The sequence below is a fragment of the Chlorocebus sabaeus genome, chromosome 2 (assembly GCF_047675955.1).
Source record: "Chlorocebus sabaeus isolate Y175 chromosome 2, mChlSab1.0.hap1, whole genome shotgun sequence".
Classification (NCBI taxonomy): domain Eukaryota; kingdom Metazoa; phylum Chordata; class Mammalia; order Primates; family Cercopithecidae; genus Chlorocebus; species Chlorocebus sabaeus.
Genome location: NC_132905.1, coordinates 29,722,399 through 29,730,208, shown reverse-complemented (window position 1 = coordinate 29,730,208; position 7,810 = coordinate 29,722,399). Strand labels below are relative to the sequence as shown.

The 7,810-nt window shown below is 45.7% G+C and overlaps 1 protein-coding gene across 9 annotated transcripts in view; it reads left to right on the top strand.

Moving 5' to 3' along the window:
- The first annotated feature begins 1,512 nt into the window (after window positions 1-1,512).
- Window positions 1,513-7,810, top strand: part of PLCB4 (phospholipase C beta 4) — a 408,833-nt gene continuing 402,535 nt past the window's right edge. For 4 of the 9 annotated variants that reach the window (XM_008018332.3, XM_008018316.3, XM_037990702.2 and 1 more), the window contains exon 1: window positions 1,976-2,132. The gene's annotated coding sequence lies outside the window, so the exon portion shown is untranslated. Of the gene's footprint in view, window positions 1,831-1,975; window positions 2,133-7,810 lie in introns of those variants that run through there. The other 5 variants (XM_037990697.2, XM_037990700.2, XM_073006868.1 and 2 more) reach the window with 3 other exon arrangements.

Genomic DNA, 7,810 nt, shown 5'->3' with positions numbered 1-7,810 from the left:
GCCTCAGCCTCCTGAGTAGCTGGGATTACAAGCGCCCACCACCACGACCGGCTAATTTTTTTTTTTTGTATTTTTAGTAGAGACGGGATTTCACCACATTGGCCAAGCTGGTCTCGAACTCCTGACCTCAGATGATCCACCCGCCTTGACCTCCTAAAGTGCTGGGATTACAGACGTGAGCCACTGTGCCCAGCCAAAATCACCACATCTTTAATATCCCTGACAGTGAAGAGCCACCAGCCTTTCCCTGGGATCTGTCTTTCCTTTCCAATCTTGCAGGGAAACTTGGTCTGGGATATTTTTCTTGGCTTCTTCACAGGCAGACAGCTTCAGCTGCTGAGGAGCTTTTTTTCCAGGCTCAGCTAAAATTACAGTTTAGTAGTTGAGCTGGGAAGTGGTCCGTGGGGCCTCAGCTCCCCCCTTGCTTAAGGATGCCCAGTTGGTTAAACTTTTGATGATTATTCCCCCCATCTCTTAACCCTGCCAGGAAATGGCCAGGATGTGCCAGGGGAAAGAGCCTTTTTGCATCTACAACTGCCCCTGCCCATCACAGCCTGGACGATTGTTTGCACACACATTGCCCCTCCATTTCTTACACTTCTCACCCTGTCTGGCCCTTTCTTTCTTCCTGGCCAGCCGGACCGGCTCAGGCGGCTGAGCGAGCATGCCTAGTGCAGCTGTGAGCATGGCCCCAGTTCCCAATGCGCAGGTGCCACGTCTCCGGGTTTTGGTGGCCGCCGGCCGGGCGGAGGAGGCGGCGGAGTGGCCTGGGGAGGAGAGAGTCCTCCGGTGTCCGGGAGCAGCACGTTGTGAGGGTCCACACAAGGGTGATGCCAGACTGAACACCATTAGGGTCTGGTGTGAGTGTGACTAGGAGGCACCTGGGGGCCGTTGTAGGGCCGGGAAAAGCCAGGAACTGGCTGGAGCAGCGCCCCAGCATCCCGGGGACCAAAGTCTGGGGGTTTTGCATGTCTGAGGTTGCACTTGTGGGAAGACTTTTTGGAACCACTTAATCTCTGTGGCTCTGTGTAAGACCCGCGAAATAAAAAGAGGTAGTAGTACTTGCTTTGGAAGATTGTTTTAGGGATTAAATGAATAAAAAGCGTTTAGAACACTGCAGGACGCACTGTAAGCGCTGTATGTGTTTATGAAACCGAATATAAACAAATAAGCACGTCCCCCACCCAGCCAACGGCTTTGGGGGCCCCGTTCTGGCCAGTCCTGAGCCCTTCCACACGGCCCACGGTGGGCTACGGGTCTCCAATCCGAGGAGGGTGCCGCTCTCCTGCCCCTCGCTCCCCGGGTTCTGCGCCCAGCGCCATCCCGTGCGCCCCCGAACCTTGGGCATGGGGCACATGCAACGGGGAGCCGCCAGGGAGACCCCAGAGCAGCGCGCCGCGGGCCGGCTTCCCCGGACGCCCCACCCACCTTCTCTTGGCGCTGCCCACCACCCGCCTCGGCTGCTCGGCCCCCGGCCCGCGAGGCTGAGCCCCCGACCCAGTAGGCGCCCCCTCCTCGCCCCGCGGGCTCGCGGCAACTGGGCGGCCGGCCCGGCCCCTGCCCACCCCCAGCCCAGCCCGGGCGCGCCGCACTGGGCATGCTCCGTAGCCTGGGCAGGTTGGGGCTGCGAGGCGACAGCTCGGGCTCTGGAGCCGGGAGGCGAGAAAGAGGAGGGAGGCTCGGGGGCAGGGGAGGAGGGAGCGGCGGGCCGCGGAGGGGCGGCGGGGCCCGGAGCCGGGGACGCGCAGGGCCCGGCGGTGGGCAGGCGGGTCGGCGCTGTCCCGTGGGCTCGCTGGGGAGCCACAGCGGAGACCCCCGCCCTCAGCTGAGGTAAGGACCGCGCGGTGGGGAGGCGGGGAGGCGGGAAGACTGGGAGGCCGAGGAGGGGGGGCGGAGGCAGGAGGGAGGGCGGGACTGGGGTGCGCCGGGAGGGGGCTTGGCGGCGGCTCTTTATGGCGGGGAGGGGGTGGTGGCGCCGGGAGCAGTAAGTGAGCTGCACCGCTAACAAGATCTCACACACACAGACACACGCATCCGCACACACGCGCGCGCACACACACGCGCGTACACACTGGGTCTCCAGGCAGCGGCCGTCACCGCATCCCCGGCAGCAGCTCCAGGCAAAGTGACAGGTAGGAAAAGGCATTTCGGGTCCCGCCCGAGGATGCTCCCGCCCGCCCTGGCCTGCAGGGCTTGTTTGCTTTCCGCGGGTGCGTCCCGGACGCGCGCGCGCGCACCCGGATGCCCAGCGGGGACCCCGTGCAGGTGCCGGTTGCGAGGCGCCCTGTGCGCGCGGGAGGCAGGGGACCCAGACGCCATCCCCCTTCCCCTGTAGTCATCGCCTGCTGGGTTTCCTCAGACTCTCTCCAGACCTTCACCCTCTTCTGGGCTAGAAATAGCTCGGCTCGACGTGTGTATGATTATTTTGGTTGGAAATAGTTGGCACCGTGCAACGCATGTAAATGTGTATGCGTGTGGATCTTCTCGCCTCTTCTGGGGAAATCATAGAAATGATTGACCGTTTCCACTTAAAACAACACTGACAGGCTTAGCACTCATTGGGAGCAGGGTTCGGGCCTCCTAAAAGCCTATTAGTGAAGGAAATCCTTATTTTCAGAATTTTAAAGTTGCTTTTGCTTTAACCGGTTAGACTCTGTATAGTACAATACTTCTGAGTGTAGACTTCGTATTCATGGTACTGAATCGAAGTATGGAAATATGGAATTCTCTAATTTCCAAGTGTGTTTAAGTGCAACTTTATCTAGAATCATAAAACTAGCATTTTCCTAGAGAGAAACACAACTGCCCCACTATAGTTTCCATAAATATGGATATGTCTGAAAGATGACCCTACTCTTCTAACTTTTTTCCTCTTAACTTCTGTAGTGATTTTAGCTATTGTTCTAAAACATGTATTTGAAATTTAATTTTGACTAGAATATTCAGGAAAGGTCTTTTTTTTTTCTTTTTACCATATATGTGATATGTAGTGGTCTATATATTTAAGTTATATATATGTGGAGATAGCTGCTTAATAATTCTTTTTGTCTGGCAATAGTGACATTCAAACATAGGCAGCTATATATCATTTAAAACTGATATTGAATTTCCCCTTTAGAGAGAAATCAGATTTATAATGTAAACATGACCAGGAAAAGCAACTGGTGACTTTACCTGGGGAGGCTCCAAGGAGGTTAAGAAAGTATCTGAACAGTTGTGCTCTTCAGTATAGAAAAATTGTGTGTGTGTAGGTGTGTGTGTGGTGGGGTAAAATTTTAACTTTATTCTTTTATTGTTTTCAAGACTGCTGTTTTCAGAAATGTGTGGTTGAACGGAGACCCTCATATTTTATACTCTTCAAATTTGGGTGGCCTCAGTTATAGAATCATACAGAAGATCAAAAGTCTAGCTCAGCAGGGGCACGAGGTGTAATCCCTCACTATCTGTGTTATGTAATCCAGAATGCTGTTTTTCGTAGGACACTCTTGCATGATTCTCAGCTGGTGTATTGATCTATTATATCATCTTCCTTTTGAACTGTAGTAGTTTAATAAATGATTGCCATCTTTGGAGATCACCTGTTTTCATAAAAAATCACTTTTTGAAATGGCAAAACATTTTTATTGGCACTTTTATGAACATAAGACTTGCTGCCAGACGAGTAACCTTTTGAATGTGACATATTGTAACATAGCTAAAGGTACCATGTATTAGCTTATGGACTACACTTCTTTCCAACTATATTATTACTCAACAATCAGAACTTAGTTTTGATGATATTACTACCCAGCTTTGAATTAATCGCTATTGAAAATGCTGTTCTACAAGTAACTGTCAAAACAGAATTTCTGACTCCATTTGATCACTGGGTGCACATTTAAATCTGTCGGAATAATTCTACCTTTATTTTGCAAATGCATACCCACGCAGAAAGCTTTGTTCTAAAATACTCTATTGGAAGTTTTATATTTGTATGCCTGAAAATGTGAGTGATGTTAAACTGCTTACATGTCCTGGAATCGTGAGGCGGTGTGTTTTTGCCTTATAAGATAAAGAAATATGGTAGTTGAAAAAGTGTTACAGGTTATCAAAAACCTTTTGCAGAAAAAGATTTTAAAAATCTGTATCACCTCTGAAATATTTCAACCACAGCAAAGTCCATTCAGTGCCCATAGCACAGCTAGTTTGCCTTTCCCAAGATTATACACAACTGACTTTAGATTAATGTATACTGCTGACTTTGGCAACATGGGACAGTTATATTTGGCAATTTCAATGAACATGGTATTTTCCTAAGATACCACTAACTTGATTTTGGGGTTTGATTTATTAAGAATTGAAATGCTTGCCTGATATTCATCTTTACCCCACCCTCTAAGTAAAACTGAGGTGAAAGTGAGCTTCAGGGCTGCTGTGCTGCTTTCCTTGCGATCACATTAGCATACTAATTTGTGAAAGGGTGTAACAATATAAATGAAATTAGCTTCTGAGTTCAGTGTCTGAATTTTCATCCCCAGTTTTTTAGATGCAGCTGGCAAACTCAAATAACAGAATTAATGAAAACATTTTGCAGATTATTAAAACAATTTAGTAATTAGCTGAGTTTGATTTTTTATTTTGAAATCTTGAGAGTAAATTTTATCTTTTCGGATTAGAGCACTTAGGTAATGTAAGAAAGATTTTGGATTTCTCATGTTCTGCACACTTAATAGTGAACTCAACTATTCTTGGGGAAGTATAAATTTTCTTTGAAACTTAAAATTATTTAGCAGGCTGTGACTAAATTATTGTTTGTGATCTCTTATAAAGTAAGGGTGAAACAGCATGTTGATTAGCACCAATGGCCCAGGTCTTTTAATAAACTGTCTTCCACAGTGAGTCCCTGTAAAATCAAGAACTTCTGTATTTGATGTGCAAAATTAGGTCAAGGACTAATGGGGACGTTTTATTGATCACAGTTGGTATTTTATGTCCAGATTGAAGTTTTTAAAATAGTTGCTTTTCACCTCGTAATATATGAATGTGTAGGCCATGTTAGTGTCTGTCAAGGAGACTTATCTGCCTATTGGGAAATAAATACAGCTTTTCATCACTGGCGGGTGGCAGCAGTGACTTACTGTGGTTTTGCTATTGGTTTTCAGATGTTAACTGTGTTTGCAAGGACACTGCTTAATTCTCAGTGCTGTCCATTCCACATTTTCCTATTTCTCTCTCATATTGGGGAAATGAATAACCTTGTGTAGCTCTTTCTTCTATTCCTTAGTATCTGTTTGTTTAATAGTTTTGCTTTTGATAAAGTCTCACCCTTTAAAGTAGAAATACTTTCTCAAATTGTAATATTGTTTATCTAGTTATGCCTTAGAATGATATAAAGGTTTTACATGTTCCTAGGCTGTGATTCTTTAGCTAACCAAATATAAAAATGAGTTTACTTCCTTGCCAGTGGAGGCAGACCTGGGTGATTATGCATTACCGAGTGGATGAGTGTGACGTTTGCATTGTCTTGGTTGGAATTAAGCTTGCTTTGAAAATATCACCCTGGAATAACTTTTATTTGTAAGGCCCACTTCACTTCATTGCAACAACCACTCCCAAACCCCTTTGTCTGGGTGGAAGGGTGGAAAGAATCTGGGTGGAAGCTCACGCCTTTGGATGCTTTTCTATGCTGAAGGCGTTAACCCAAGTTTCTCTAGGAGATGAAAGTAATAATGCTATACCTTTCAAATCTCAGCTAGGAGATCCTTATGTTCCAGGGAATGAATGACCAGCAGAGTCTTTATTTTCCCTGCATGAACTTTTTCTACTTTTCCTTTCCTTTATTAAATCAAAATAGTTGAAACAGACATAAACCAGAAGGTTTTTCTCTGAACACCTCTCTTACTCACTACTTATGAAACCTTCAATGAGAATGTCACACACAATGTGACCATAAGATAGTGTTATCTTCTCCCCTTTCCTAGGAGTCTCCTTCAAAGTTCACAGGATCTGTTGGTGTGCCTAGGGCTGGGAAATTCCACCTCTAGCTATGGAAATACCCTTGGGCCAGGCAAATCATTGCTTTAAGATACATTGCCCTTCTTGTCCTCCTGAACAATTAAAGCATGTCTTTGGCTTCCAGACATGAGTGAATTGAAGTAGCCATTTCCTTAGAAACAGGAAGAAAAAAGCAACTTGAAGTAATTAATTGTAAGCAGCTCATCCAGGGAGAAGAGACCACAGACCCCTGATTTTACATTTGATATCTCCCTTTCTTCTCCAGAACAGGAGTTCTTCATTTTAGGGCTAAGGATGCCGTTTGGTGGGTTCACGAATGTAGGTGGCAAATGAATTACATCTTTATATTCACTGACTTCCAAGTGACAATTGGGGCAGGTGTTAGAGCTACTACTAGATCTTGGCATTTAGTGGGTTGAAGAGAAACACATGTATTACTTCACATATCCCTTTAAAAAGTTATTTTGATAATTATATTTCAGTGAGATTGATTTCCATTGTACTTTTAAGTATTTAATTTTATATATTTAAACATATTATGCTGGGCCAGGCATGCTGGCTCGCATCTCTAATCCTAGCACTTTGGAAGGCTGAGGTAGGTGGATTACTTGGGGCCAGGAGTTTGAGACCAGCCTAGGTAACACAGTAAGATCAATTTATATTAAAAAAACTGATAAAAAAATTAACCGAGTGTGGTGTACATGTCTGTAAATCCTAACTACTTGGAAGGCTGAGGCAGGAGGATCGCTTGAGCCCAAGAGTTCAAGGTTATAGTAAGCTATGATCGCATCAGTGCACTCCAGCCTGGGTGACAGAGTGAGACTCTATTAAAAAGATAATAATAAAATGAAAATATCATGCTGAGAAAGGTCTTTAAGGTTTACCATATTGCAAAGGGCATTCATGACCCACACAAGGTGAAGATGATGTTTCCTCAAGAAATGCTTCCTCCCAGAGGCCCCTGGCTGGGTGGGTGTTTTCACTGTGGGTTTGCGTTGAGCAGTGGTTGCCAAGACCTTCAGGCATTGGAATCAGGCACTGATTTCCTGACAAATGCCCTGTTTTAGCTTGAATGCTGACAGATGCCCTCTTTTAGCTGTGTGACCCTCGGCATCCACTCTGAACCTCAGTTGCCCTATCTGTAAAATGAGGAGAATAGCCCTATGGGGCAAAAGTGCTTGGTGCTGCACTGTGAATGATGCAGCATACTGTTACTGCTGCTCCTACAGCTGCAAAGGATCCCAGGATCTTTGGGTATGCCCAGGTTTGGGAAATTCCACCTGTAGCTATGGAAACACCCTTGGGCCAGGAAAATCATTCCTTTAAGATACACTGCCTTTCTTACGCTCCTGAACAATTAAAGCATGTTTAACAAGTGCTAGTGCCCCTTATCCTAATGGTACTACTAGTATTATGGCTCTCATCTTGTTCTCCTTTATAGGGGTAGATGGCATTGACCTTATCCATACAAACAGCCTGAGAAAATTCCTATAAAACTTACAAGGGACACTTACTCTGCCACTACTGCAAGTACAGAAAGTTTCAGTCATCCCACAGGACCACCATGAAGTACCAGATCTTCCTTTGAACTTGCCAAGCCCAGTGACTGCATTTGGACAGAGGGACCTAATATTAACTCAGTCGTAATAGCTTCAAAATTCTGTGACTTTGGTGTTTCGGAATATAATTCAGTGAGCCAGATGCTGTCCCCAGGGTATCTGTCACCCAGCTAGGCTTTTTTTTTTTTTTCTAAAACAAAACAAAACAAAACAAAACAAAACATATAAGCCATTTAGGCCTGGAGGGAGAAAGACCT